At 37.0% G+C, this 14,666-nt stretch overlaps 1 long non-coding RNA gene across 1 annotated transcript in view; it reads left to right on the top strand.

The window, feature by feature from the left end:
• LOC137253713 (uncharacterized) overlaps positions 1-12,576 on the top strand; it is a 47,976-nt gene extending 35,400 nt beyond the window's left edge. The window contains exons 3-4 of the long non-coding RNA XR_010953867.1: positions 12,060-12,217; positions 12,418-12,576. This is a non-coding gene — a long non-coding RNA (uncharacterized lncRNA). The remainder of the gene's footprint in view (positions 1-12,059; positions 12,218-12,417) is intronic.
• The last annotated feature ends 2,090 nt before the right edge of the window (positions 12,577-14,666 follow it).

Genomic DNA, 14,666 nt, shown 5'->3' with positions numbered 1-14,666 from the left:
GTTACTTGCCTGGTATCATTGCTCCTATAAATAATGTCAGTATTGATGTCCGGTGGTCGGTACAGATTTGGAATCCAGCTATTAGATGTGACATCGGCTATAAGATCTCGAAGCTGAGAGCGGGGAAGTTGCTTTAGAGCTTCTTTGCGAGAAAGCAGAGTTGTTTTACAAAAGAGATCCTGAGGTATGGTCCCTACATATCAGCCGGTTCAGTATCCGTAAAATATTGACGAAGTTTTGAAAGCCAGGTAAAGGTAAATGTGAAGGTAAAGGTAAAGGTAAAGGTAAAGGTGAAGGTAAAGGGAACGGCAGAAACTACAAAAAGCGTAAAGAAAATGAAAAGGGAAAATAAAGATTCAGGGTAAGGAAAAACTGAAACCCACAGAGAAAAGCAGAGTAAAATAGAAGGAGCTGGGTCACACAGATGAAATTAACAATGGGAAGTGTAAGGAAAATAAAACGAGAATGAGAAAGATATCACCCTTAAGAAAGATATGCTATTTTACAAAATGCAATTCTCATACACGTCGGTGTAAAATTCTACACTCAACTGGTATGCTCACATATGTAAATGATTCCATAACAATACTTGGAAGTCATTTGTGCGGAATTCGACAAGGCCGAGTTTGCTTAGTGTGCACGTGTACTACACAGCGATTCAACGCTAAAAATCCTTAATTTTGCTATGCCTTTTACCTTTTGTCTACAAACTACGTTCACTGTTTGCATCGTTTTTATGAGATAAAATCTACCCCGCATCAGCAAATTCAAAAGCGCAAAAATTAACAAAAAAATACTCACACTCAATACTCCTCCCTCCCCACCATCCATCGACGTATTGCCTTTGACAGTCTGTCAACTAGTTACGGTTGCTTGTCTGTCATCAGTTCATGCTGTAGTGCGTCAAATTATTTGTCGTTTGTGAGAATGACATTACAAGTTTAAATGTATACGCTTTTACGCACCCATGTATATGTACGTACATACGTACACACACACATACATATCATACATACGTAAGCCTTCTTGTTTTCGCCTGATGTAAGTAAACTTATCAACATATTTTGTGTCTTTTGCTAAAAATTTATTGCTTCCAGTTGCTTTGAGGTCGTTACTGCTGTTATGCTTATTTGTTGTTGTTGTTGTTGTTGCTACTGCTACTCGTGTGTATTGAAGTATTTGCTGATTTGTGCGTCTTTAAAATATTGTACAAACGGCTTGAGCGCCTTGGGTTATGCTAATAAAATTTTGTGCACAGCGTGTTGATTTGTATTGCCTACAATGAAAAAGATCGCCAGGAGCTATCAACCAATTCATGTTAGCAAATACTTATATGTGAACTACGGTCATGCTCGAGTGCGAGAAGTTAAATTTGGTCTAGAATCACTTTTTCAATGCGTGTTTTCCGGTTTGTCCTTGATTTTATGCACACGTTGGCAGCTGTTATACACATATTTTCTGCTTTTTTGTGTGGCTTCCAATCTTTGAATGAAATTTTGTGTAAGTGGATATGTACCCTGTAAGAAATTTTAAAGCGCACTTCGAAAATGGCTAATCACCATTGGTTACTACACCGATGAGTGCACGATATTAGAAAGAGGTCCTGGCCTAGCAACCATCTCCCTAGCTTTTCCACTCTTTTTGCCTAGCGGAAATTGGCACTATCACCCACCAAGTATTCGGCAACCATATTCACGACGGAGTGTAACGTTTGATAACAACCTGCATTTTGGCGAGCATGCAGCCTCAATTGCACCTAAAGTTCAGAGCCGTAAGAAAATCTTCCCGTGATGAAAAAAAAAGTTCATAACTACCTTTAAATCAATTGGCCAGCCGCATCCTCCAGGTATGGTCGCCAAGCTTAGAAGAAACACACTTGATGAAGCTGTAGGCTTGTTAAAACACGTTGCTCAGAGCTGCCACGGAATGTCATCTTATGCCGCCAGAACATAGGGGATAGAAATGAAATGTAATACGAACAGTTAATGTTAAATACTCAGCATCCTGTGCATTCTGACAGACACCTGATTGAACCTAATATGTATAAAAAGACCCCCATCCTCGTTCACTATCAATAGGCCAAGTTCTATCGGTATCGGTACTTTTTAATAAATTTCAATAAAAAATCGAAAATTTTTTTATAGTAAATCGACAAGCTTTCGATAGAAAACCTATGACTCGTCGATAAAAAATGGATGACATAATATCATAGCCCGTTGATAACTAAACGACAGCTCATCGATAACATACCGTTAGTTACTTTGGAGAAAATGTTGTTTTGACTTTTTATCTTCTCTTTCCTCTACCCTTTTTTCTGAATTCCTTTCCTTGCCTTGCATTAGAGAGGAGTTCTGTTGCCTCTCCTATGAAAAATGGTAATAAAGGAAATCTGGAAAGTCTTAAGAAATTAAAGAGCGTAGCCTCGTTTGAAGTAGAGAGGGGGAATCCCGCAGACATGGGGCTTGTTCTCTTCACTAGGAAAACAAAAACTCCCAATTCAACATGTCGAAGCTGAACATTATAGAAATAAAACCCTCTCCTGACCCCAAATATCACTGCACAATACTGGTAACTAAACTAAGCTGAGAAAGGAATGTTGAGCAGCAAAGAAGGCCCTGGCCCGGGAAGTAACGGGAATATCGGGCAAGATATCTCAGCATAACTCGGCTTTTTTGTAGCGAGTCGTGGACATTATCACTCAAAACTAGTTTAACAAGGAGAATACGATGGGAAAACCGTCGCATAACGCAAAAAGGAGTAAAGGAATTTTGACTATAGCCACCCTCGTCAATGAAGAAACGATGAGACGCATTGCCCAAGTATAACATAATTGGTGGGGAAAATTCCCTCCAGTCTCAAATAACTCAGGAAAATGCTTGATGCGAATTACATCAGCCTTTTTAACTTGTCCGATATTTCTCTTTTAAGTATCCTAAGTGAAAATTTGCCGTAGGGTTGTATCCCCTTCGAGGTAGTTGGGGTCAATGCAGGTTCGCGACAACAACCAATCAACTACTAGCAAGCTCAACTGAAACGTTGGCTGTATTGCCTACAGGGTCACTTTTAGTGCATATTGTCCTTTAGGTATGTGCGTGACCTTTCAAAGTGATTTAATGTTGTTAAACAAATTAACAAGAAGTCATTTGATTTAGATTATTCCGGCTATATCACCTAGCAATGGACATCACATGCATACATATAAAGTTTATGTAAATACGTATACCTATATACATGTGTACATGTGTGTAGGTGAGATGGAGTGATTACGCATTTAAATTAGTCAAATTGACTTGAATGCTCTTATTTCCTTTAAATAAAGGGTGGAAATTTTAATTTCAGTAGCAATGGCATTAATGCGACTTTGCCTCTGGCAAAGATTTGCATCAACAATCTGCTTTGGCGCTTAACTTTGGTTAATTACTTTGGGAGTATTATAAATAAAGTTAGGAAGGTACAAATTACAAAAGAAAAAAAAAAGAATTTTGTTAAAATTATCATTAAGTCTGTCGCCGCAGCATAGATTATTCATTTTGTTTGGTAAAAAGGTTGAGTTCCGAAAGCAATTACCAATACCCTGAAAGTTTGAGGATTAGCGAGTGCGAATCGAAGGATTCGCTGTTTTATTAAAATCTTCTTTCCGAAGGAATAAATTTGTGCATATTTTGATTGTGATTTGAAAGTCTTGGATGATTTAAGCGGCCGTAATTAAAATTTTTAAGGACTTCGAAGAAAAAACCGCTTCTGAGAGGAAGTTTTTTTCAGACTCAGTTGTCATCGATGACTAAAGTAAATCTGCAATGGTTCGGGAAAAGGACGAAGGCCTTTCATGTATATATGCCTGTTCATATTTACACTCAGCTGAGCAGAGCTCACAGAGTATATTAACTTTGTTCGCATAACGTTACCCCGTAACGGCATAAACTAATGGAGATAGATATAGACTTCTATATATCAAAATGTTCTTGGCGAAAAAATTAATTCATTTAGCTATGTCCGTCCGTCCGTCAGTCCGTGAACACGATTGTAAATTTTGAGGTATCTCAAAGTTATAATGTAAGTTCCTGGGCACTCATATCAGATCGCTATTTAAAATGAACGAAATAGGACTATAACCACGCCCACTTTTTCGGTATCGAAAATTTTGAAAAATCGAAAAACTGCGATAATTCATTACCAAAGACGGATAAAGCGATGCAATTTGGTAGGTGGGTTGACCTTATGATGCAGAATAGAAAATTAGTAAAATTGTGGACAATGGGCGTGGCACCGTCCACTTTTAAAATAATGTAATTTTAAAGTTTTTTGGCTGGAACGTTATTCCTATTATTATATGTACATATGTGTTCTTAATAAAAATTAGCAAAATCGGATGACAAACACGACACTTTAAAAAAAAAATTTCAAGTCAAATTTTAACAAAAAATTTAATATTTTTACAGCATATAAGTAAATTATGTCAACATTCAACTCCAGTAATGATAGGGTGCAACAAAATACAAAAATAAAAGAAAATTTCAAAATAGGAGTGGCCCCGCCCTTTTCCATTTAATTTGTCTAGAATACTTTTAATGGCATAAGTCGAACAAAAATTTACCAATCCTTGTGAAATTTGGTTGGGGCATATATTCTATGACGATAACTGTTTTCTGTGAAGATGGGCGAAATCGGTTGCAGCCGCGCCCAGTTTTTATACACAGTATACCGTCTGTCCTTCCGCTCGGCCCTTAACACGATAACTTGAGCAAAAATCGATATATCTTTACTAAACTTAGTTCACGTACTGATCTGAACTCACTTTATCTTGGTATTAAAAATGGGCGAAATCCGACTATGACGCGAACACGCCCACTTCTTCGATATCGAAAATTTCGAAAAATGAAAAAAATGCCATAATTCTATACCAAATACGAAAAAAGGAATGAAACATGGTGATTGGATCGGTTTTTTGACGCAAAATATAACTTTAGAAAAAACTTTGTAAAATGGGTGTGACACCTACCATATTAAGTAGAAGAAAATGAAAGGGGCGAAATCACAAGCCCTTGGAATCATGGCAGGAATACTGTTCGTGGTATTGCATATAGAAATAAATTAGTGGTACCCGAGAAATGATGTTCTGGGTCACCCGGGTCCACATTTTGGTCGATTTCTCGAAAACGCCTTCACATATACAACTAAGGGCTACTCCCTTTTAAAACCTTTTTTTTTTAATTTGATACCCATATCGTACAAACACATTCTAGAGTCACCCCTGATCCACTTTTATGGTGATATCTCGCGTCCACCTATAGAACTAAAGTCCACTCCCTTTTAAACTACTCTTTCAAACCTTTCATTTGATACCCAGGTCATACAAACACATTCCAGGGTTACCCGATGTTCATTTTCCCTTATTTGACAAAGGATGAAGGAACATTTTTCCAAAAAACGTCACTCTTGGTCTACAATTTCGGACCCTTATCGGACTCATAATTAAGAGCGCTTCGAAAATATTTCAGGGGTGATTTAAAAAAAAAAAAGGTAAAGAAAAGCATTCAAATTTAACCACATTTTCATATTTAAAAAAAATATTCAAATAAAGCGAATTGATAGCTGAAGAAAGATAGCAGAGGCAAGTTGCTCCACTTTTTAGTATTACCATTTGTATGTATCCATGAAAAAGACAATTTTGTCTCCAAAGCTCTCAGCTGAGTATGTGGTGTTCGGTTACACCCGAGCTTAGCCTTCCTTATTTGTTCCATTTAGTTAGGGGTCATCAATTAAAACTCAGTTTGGGTTTAGAACATGGTTTCGGCCCATTACTGCCTCTGTGTCTATAAAAAATAGCTTATGGTCTACCGAAAGGGATCCAAAAATGTGTAATGATACAGATTTTCTTAAATGGTTCGCAGAATGCTGGAATGCCCAAACATAATGTCACCTCAGGGCATGACTGTTCTCAGTCAGCTTCCAGCTTTATCCTGGATTTCTCTTATCCCGATCTTTCTATAGTAATCTTGTGGACTTCTGCTTTTGTTTCACAAGAGAATTCTGCGGTCCAGGCATCTGGGATTTCACTTGAAATATGACTGCAACATCGTTGTTATCTGTCTAGTGACGGAAGCCCTCAGACTGACTCTCTATAAGTCGCTCATCACACCTGCTCTCATCTACGGCTCGGAATCATAAACAGCGTGGGAAGAATGATGAGATGGCCTTTGGAGTATTCAATGTAAATGTTCTCCGGAAGATTTATGGTCCTGCCCCTGATGCAGATGGCGAGTATAGAAGGAGGTAAAATGTGGCATATACGAGGTAGCCTCCAAATTAAAACGACGATGGAAGATTTATTTCACGTAAAGTTGGGCAAAATTTTCTGGCGTATAAGCCCATCGGTATTTTGATACACCGCAAAAAGCGAGGCCCTTATTATAAGAATCATACCACGTTAGAAGCAGAGGATTCCCAGACGGACCTCGAGATCATAAAATTAGCATTGCAAGAGGGAAGTTACACGCTACCAAATTCTCAATGATGTTGCGTTTCCTAAACATAAACCTCCAGCACAGAAATGTGTCATCGAGCGAACTCTTGAGGAAATGGCACTCATCAGGAAGAATAGTTACAATTTCAAGACGTTTATTTTTAGGAGTAAGATTTTCCTATCTAGAAGCAGAAAATGAGATGAAGCCCGGCACTTGCGAAGAAAAAAGATTTATATTATTGCATAACTTTTGGCTTTTTCAGTTTGGTCATCGATTAAACTTTCTGTAATACTATGTACCCTTTAAGTAAGAGTGAGGTCTTTACGTATCCTTTTTTGTTGATTTATCCCACAGGGTAAGGGTTTCGGAGTTATACCATGTACTGCCTTCATTTCGTTCTCCGAGAAAATTCTCCTCCAACCTTCCCGTCCAACTTCTCCACACTTCTCCAGAGGAAATGACTGTTAAGAAGCTTGCACAGGTTCAGTTGTTGACACACAATAACCTGTCTTGTTTTAAATTAAGTCAAGGTTGGTAGGAATGAGTGAATAGGCCGGAGCCGCCTTGCCCGCAATATCCATTGGATCTATGTTCAGGATGTTGTTTAGTGGCAAGAGTTGTGGTGTTCTAAGAGCGCCGCTGATATCAACCTACGCTGTACATTATATTTTAGCAATACTCGCCTATAAAGCAAGACCGGCTTGACTATCATCTCAAAAAGCCAGTTTACTACTCTTGGAAAGAGTCCCCAGTTTTTACCCGTGGTCCCCCCGCAGCAGTAGAAGGCAACCGCGACCTTCTCGCCCTATACTTTACATTTGCTCTCCAGGTCAGTTTGCTGTGCAATACTTTTAGTTCCCAGATACTTAACTCTATCGGAAAGTATCAACGAATTTTCTCCAATCGAGGGTTTTCTGATAGCGGAGATGATGTGCCTCCCGGGCAAAAGTACAAAATCGCTATATCCAAGGTTGATTGCCGCACATATGATTAAGCCCACCTAGTCACTGGATCCAGATAGCCCTGAAAAATATAGCGCAGGGTGTTAAGAAATTTACCACTGTTAATGAATGCCAAATCATCCGAATAGGCTACAACTCGTCAGCCACTGCCTTCTAGCTCTACAAGAAATTCGTTTAATATAACAACCCGTAGTAGAGGAGAAAGAACACCACCTTTGGTGTGTTTCTGTATGCCTTACTCTCTATGTGGTCCGTTCCTATTTAGCTGGGACAATTCTGTTGTACAGAAATTTGTTATTGAATTCATCCAGAACCCCCTCGATTCCTAAGGCAACCAGGGTAATACCAGTGACACCAGGCAGGACATTAATAAATGGAATGTCAAGAAAGGAACCAAAAGAAAATATTTTGTTCTACAGAGACCCGGTGGTTAGGTAACGTTTAAATGGCTGGCCCATGAGGACCCCACATGGACTGAATGAGTCTGTAGTGTAACTAGAAGTCTATTAAACGATCGACCAAACTGAAAAACCCTATCAATAACCAGGACTATGTTATAAAATAACAGCGTCCTCTTGGCAACTATTAAAAGTTTACTAGGACCTTTTCCATTTGCTGCTTGTAGATCTGACAGCTGTATCACTCCTTATAGCTGAAACCTTAGCCTGGAAAGTGCAGGGCACAAGCGCAAAACGTGCTCGAAGGTTCCCTCCTCCAACCCGTACTTCCCACATGTGTTCTCACTGACCAAGCCTTATTTAAAGGCATGTGTTGCATGAGGGCAATGCCGAGTCAGAATACCCGTCATGAGTCTACAGTCCTCTCTTTTTGGACTTGGGTCTACACCTTTCCCGCTCTGTCGATCATGTTCACCTCTCACCTTCCCTCAATCTCGCCTAATAGAGAGACGTGTCGTTTTCATTCCCATCTATTCCCATTGGCCCCGCGGTAAATTGAAGCATTTCATCGTTGTGCTGTACAGTAAGACCTTACAACGGTTCGCAAATTGATTCAGATCAGATGCTTCATTGTAACAAAAAAAAATAAAAATAAGAACGGTGTACATCAGAATTGCATTCTGAGCTGGCAAGCATCATCCTACTGATGAAAAGGATGATGCCGGTATAATTATTTTCTTTTACTCACCCTCTTTTAGTAAGATTCTAGTTTACCGTTTCTGCGAAAAACAACTCAACCGAAGAATTTTATAATCCTTAACCTGTCTTCCACAAAAAAATATCAAATTCTTCTTTTTTTGGACCAACAAAAAAAATTTTCAAATTGATATTCTGCAATCTTTTCAATTTTCTATAAATATGCAAATACAAAAAAACATGAAAGGAACCTTGTAAAGAGGTTTGAGAGTAAATTGCATGACAGCCAAGTAAATATGAAACCAATATCTGCCCATTGATTTTAAAATGAAAATTGCAAATATTACTTAAACAAAACCCCAAAGGAACGCACGTGGTTGAAAAGGTCAACCAAAAATGAAAGTTCAAAACCGAGCGATTGAGCGATTGCATGCTTAAAAAAGGGCTAAAATTGTTTCACAGCAATACGTTTTTTGTTGTTGTTTTCTTCGAACCCCTTTCTGAGTTGAACACAATTGGCAAATAGAGTTCAATACAAAACCCAAACAATTCACAAATCGTCAAAAAAGGACGTTGAAAAATGAAATTAAGATTGCTTGCACGTATTGCTTCTGTTTACTCAAAGGATTATAATGCATTTTTATATTTTGCGATATTTTATTTAACCCTTTATGCGGGAACCCGATTTTGATTCATATACATTTGTGTGCATGTGTATGTACGTAAGGAAATCATATTCATAGCCGTTGTTCCCATATTTCATGGCACTCAAGAAACACAGAAACAATCTGGGTAAATGAATCTGCTTCTTATTATATATTATATATATACAGTGATACCTTGAGCGGATATTCATTGTCAGCCAAGGGAGTGGGTAGCTGTTTCAATTTGCTTTGCACACAGAGTATATTAGCTTTGATTTGATAACGGTTGGTTGTACAGGTATAAAGGGATCGAGATAGATATAGACTTCCATATATAAAAATCATCAGCATCGAAAAAAAAATTGATTGAGCCATGTCCGTACGTCCGTCCGCCTGTCCGTTAACATGAGTAAATATTGAGATATCTTCACCTCTTTTTTTATAAATAATTTAAGTCTAGTATCATTAAAATCGCTATGATTTTAGGGACTTGAAAATTACTTAGCTAACAAAATCCAAAAAAAAAATTATTTTGAAACTGGTTTAAGTCCACTGAAATAAAACTTACTATTTAATATTTATTTAAAATTTATTATTATTAATTATTATTTGGAAGAAGCAATTCATAAAAGATTAAAAACTATATTGGCGAACCTGTAAATTGGCTAAGGATATGTTGGATGCGATTTATAAGGAATGCACTATAAAATGCTTTAAAAAAATCTATGGGAGTGGATAAGGGTTCAAAATACTTTATTTATTACCTTGTCGGGAAAGACCAAAGAACTTTAACAAAATAAAATTAACACCTTTGTACAAAAATGTACGTCCCATTTCAACTCTTAATCACGCATAATCTAAATGAGCAGAAAGATTTATGGCAAAATCTTCAATATTATCATTAATAAATAAATGAATGTAAATTTAATTTTTGATAAATGAATTAATATTTATTTTTAACAATATTTTTTTAATTACATAAAAAAAATCTATATCTAACATGAAAACTTCCCTATTTATTTGAAAGCTATTACATTCATCTACACCAAAGATAAAATATTGGCTAATTTCTATTATTTAATTTCTTAAAAAAAAGTGGACTTAGTCCTTGTCACAAACAAAAAAAGTAATTTTATTAATTTTGAAAGTGGTCTAAGTCCATTTTAGGTTCTGAAACACAGCTTATTTTTATAGTAAAGTTTACATAACATATTACGTTATATATTCTAACATGTTTAAGGTCACAAAACAATAAAAAACAAGTAAACGTGTCAAAGTTCGGGTGTAACCGAACATTATATACTCAGCGTGAACTTCAATTGTACATTTAATTTCAGATAAATTACTTTTCTACATAACACGTGGCACCACCCGTTTAAAAAAAGTGTCTCCCAATTTCATCTTACAATAAAACTTAATAAGTGAAATATCATTGATTCAAAACTATTTTTTGCTAAGTTATAGCTTATTATTCTAGTCTACGACCCTTTTAAACTTGTTTTGTATCTAAGTTGTCGTGGTCTTTAACCAATCCCGTCCATTTTTACTAGAAATATTTTCTGCTATAAGGAAAATAGGTGTACACAATTTCATTATGATATGTTAATTTTTCTTCGAGTTATGGCTCCCGAAATATAGAAAATTGCTTAGTCATAAAAGGGGCTGTGCCACACCCATTTTCAAAAATTTTAGTATTTTCCAATTTAGTGTTATAACTCAAATTAAAAAGTAAAATTCTATTGATCAAAGCTCCTCTTCGCTAAGATATAGCTTATTATTTTCGTCTATGACCCTTTTAAAAATCTTTCATATAAAAGTGGGCGTGGTCTTTAACCGATCTCATCAATTTTTTCTAGAAATATTTCCTGCTATAAGGAAAATTTGTGTACGAAATTTTATTACGATCCGTTCGTTTTTCTTCGAGTTACGGCTCCCGAAACATAGATAATTGTTAGTCATAAAAGGGGCGGTGCCACGCCCACTTTTTAAAATTTTTAGGTTTTTCCTATTTGTTGTTATAAATCCACTTGGGAAATGAAATACCATTGATATAAAGCTCTTTTTTGCAAATATATAGCTTATTTTATTCGTGCCGAAAATCTTTTATATAAAACTGGGTGTGGTCCTTAACCGATTTCGTTAATTTTTCTTCAAAGCATTCCTCATAGTAAAGGCAACCTCTCTGCCGAATTTTGTTACGATGGGTTTAACGACTTTTGATTTATGATTAATAATATTTGTAAAATTGATTTTATCACAAGTGGGCGGTGCCGCGCCCATTTTAAAATTTTTATTATCAAGAGTCTCAATATCAGTCCACGCGTCAAATTTTAATATTCTAGGTGTATTATTTACTTAATAATCAGGCTTTTTGTGTTTTCCAAAATATTATATATATAAAAAGTGGGCGTGGTTATCGAACGATTTCGCTCATTTTCAATACTCATCCATTCTGGGTACAGATAAGCTCGTGTACCAAATTCGGTGAAGATATCTCAATATTTAGCCAAGTTATCACGTTAGCGGGCAGACGGACGTACGGACATGGCTCAATCAATTTTTTTTTCGATGCTGATGATTTTTATATATGGAAGTCTATATCTATCTCGATTCCTTTATACCTGTACAACCAACCGTTACCCAATCAAAGTTAATATACTCTGTGTGCAAAGCACTCTGAGTGTAAAAATTATGCAAATGGAATTGCATTATCTTGAAAGTGAAAAAATATAAAAAATATGTAAAATAAGATACTGAGTTTAAGAACTTGTTCTCCAATATTTCTATTAAATTAGTATTTTTTAGAAGAAGTAATGCAAATTAAGTTACATTACCTTCAAACATTTGTTTCCACAAAAATTTCACGTTTACTTTAAAAATATACTGGCATTTCAGTACGGCTAAAACAGGCAAATGGAAATGCAATGTGCCCTTCTATGTTGTATGCTCTGTGCCCAACAAGGAGCATGCAAACCGGATATGCTTTACGATATAATACAAGACGATGCGCATACTTTTTCAAAAAAACGAAATACAGGAAGACGTAGAAAGAAGTAAGTAAATAAGGAGTTGCAAAAGTAGGAGGAGCAGCGTTGAGCAAACAGTGGCTGTAGAAAGATTCACTTGGCAAGTGGATTTCCGGCAAGCCGATAGGAAGCCGCCAAGCTGTTTGCCTTCACTGTCGTTTAGGTGGCATCACAACAATGGCACGGTTATTTCACAGAATAAAATTTTTTTATTCATTTTATTTTAGCTTACCGAAGAAACGTTAATGGAGTGCACATGGAAGATATGACATATAGACAGGCAGAGAGACAGACAGGCAAACCAAGTAGACAATCAGGCGGGACGTGCAACATCAAAAGGGTTAAGCGCAAACCACACCAACTCTTCCAAACCAATTCATCCGGCCAAGATGGCAAGTAGCAACCTTTTGTGGTGTAATAAGTTTTATTTGAAATTTTCTTTGCGTCTAAGTTTTTTTCGTTTGTCTGATCTTATTTGTGCTACTGCTTATTTTTGATTTCATAACCCTTGTCGACTGTGAACAAATTCAGTCAAGTAATTGTTGTAGTTTTACCCATTGTGTGGTGGTTCAGTTTGTCGTATTATTTATTTGAACTAAGTACTATGGCATGAGAAGGTATTAGTCCGTTGAAGGATGTATGGCTTTGAGTGGGGGTAGTAGTGGTATGGGCGTAGGTGTGTGAGAGCTGTATTGGTAAAGGCATAATAATATTTGTATATGTGCGGAAAATATTTCGGTTTATATTTGCTTTTCCCATATGTTCGGAAGGCGGTCACCGTGGTGTGATGGTAGCGTGCTCCGCCTATCACACTGTATGCCCTGGGTTCAACTCCCGGGCAGAGAAACATCAAAATTTTAGAAATAAGATTTTTCAATTAGAAGAAAATTTTTCTAAGCGGGGTCGCCCCTCGGCAGTGTCTGGCAAGCACTCCGGGTGTATTTCTGCCATGAAAAGCTCTCAGTGAAAACTCATCTGCTTTGCAGATGCCGTTCGGAGTCGGCATAAAACATGTAGGTCCCGTCCGGCCAATTTGTAGGGAAAATCAAGAGGAGCACGACGCAAATTGGAAGAGAAGCTCGGCCTTAGATCTCTTCGGAGATTATCGCGCCTTACATTTATTTATTTTTTATATGTTCGGAAGAAATATCGAATTGATTTTGCTTTGCCTTGGTTTTGGTGAAATCATGTGTTGGTAAAATTAAATTGATTTTTGTCAAATGCTGTCTAAAGGACAAATGTACGTGAAGTTATGAATTTACAAATTACTTACCCAAAGATAAATATGCACATATTCAAACTAAAAAAGAGTCCTTCCATAGATATGTATACCATATAACAATAGGGTGGATCAGGTGAGAGAGAAAAAAAAGCTTTTTAAATATTCTAAGTTGACAATACACGCACAAAACCGATAGGGCCTACTGATCTCAATTAACATTTGCTCAGGCTCGATGTTGTGAATGAAATGTGGCAAAAAACAATCTTTGCAACAACAACTATCTTGAGATAGCTCGTTCTTTTAAGATCGTTTTTCTCGTAATGTCCAAGTCAAGCTGTACATTAGACTGGGTTGATTTGGAAACGAAATGAAAAATTTGCAAAAGTCCGCCCTTAAATTTTGAAGCTTGTGATGAAACGAAAAAGCCCCAATTAGGTACCAGAACATGTGTTATAAAATAACTTGGAAAATACTAAATGTTTTATTGAACTTAGCTGCTTAATAGCTGCGTCGAGATTTTGCAACTCTACCGCCACCAGAAGCTGGAAGCTTGACTTCGCACCTCCTAAATCTGCCGTTATTAGCGAGACCTAATTTAGATGCATGTGACGTCAGAAGGCAGTGTGCAGTTATTTTTCCCATCATGAGACTCAGATCTTCTCTTTTTGGAGATAGAGCAACCTTGTTAATCTGATATTGTTCCAACTTATTTGTTCGAAATTCGATTTTTAAGATTGATATGTCATTTTTTTTACTTTAGAAGCATTACTTTAAATGTCCTTTTGAGGTTCACACTCGGTTTTATCATCAGACAGTTTGATTTGGTACCCGCCCAACTTACGGCGTACGCAAATGATGTTGGTGTAAGCGGAGAGAGCCTTCCAACAATGAGCTCTTTGATGGGTTGGGCGATATACATACCTGGGTCAAGCTCCAACGGTCTTTCTCCACTAGGAGGTATTATATCCCAAAATCGGTCTAGGCCTAAGCTTATAGGTACGACCTTGCAGGAACAACTTTGTACCCTTCTAGACAGTAAGCTGTCGTGGAAGCTCAACTTGATGGAGAGAGTAAAGAAGACCTTTACGGAACTTAAGGAATATAAAACAATGCTGTGGTGTATGTGGCATCGATCGGTGTTACACTCCCATTGGATATTTACAGCGATTGTAAAATTTATCTTATACTTTGTTTCGTAGATGGCCACTCAAAAAATAACGTAACCAATATCTCGAGGCAGCTTGAGCGCAGACC

The sequence above is a fragment of the Eurosta solidaginis genome, chromosome 5, assembly GCF_040869045.1.
Source record: "Eurosta solidaginis isolate ZX-2024a chromosome 5, ASM4086904v1, whole genome shotgun sequence".
NCBI lineage: Eukaryota > Metazoa > Arthropoda > Insecta > Diptera > Tephritidae > Eurosta > Eurosta solidaginis.
This window is presented reverse-complemented; position numbering and strand designations above follow the sequence as displayed.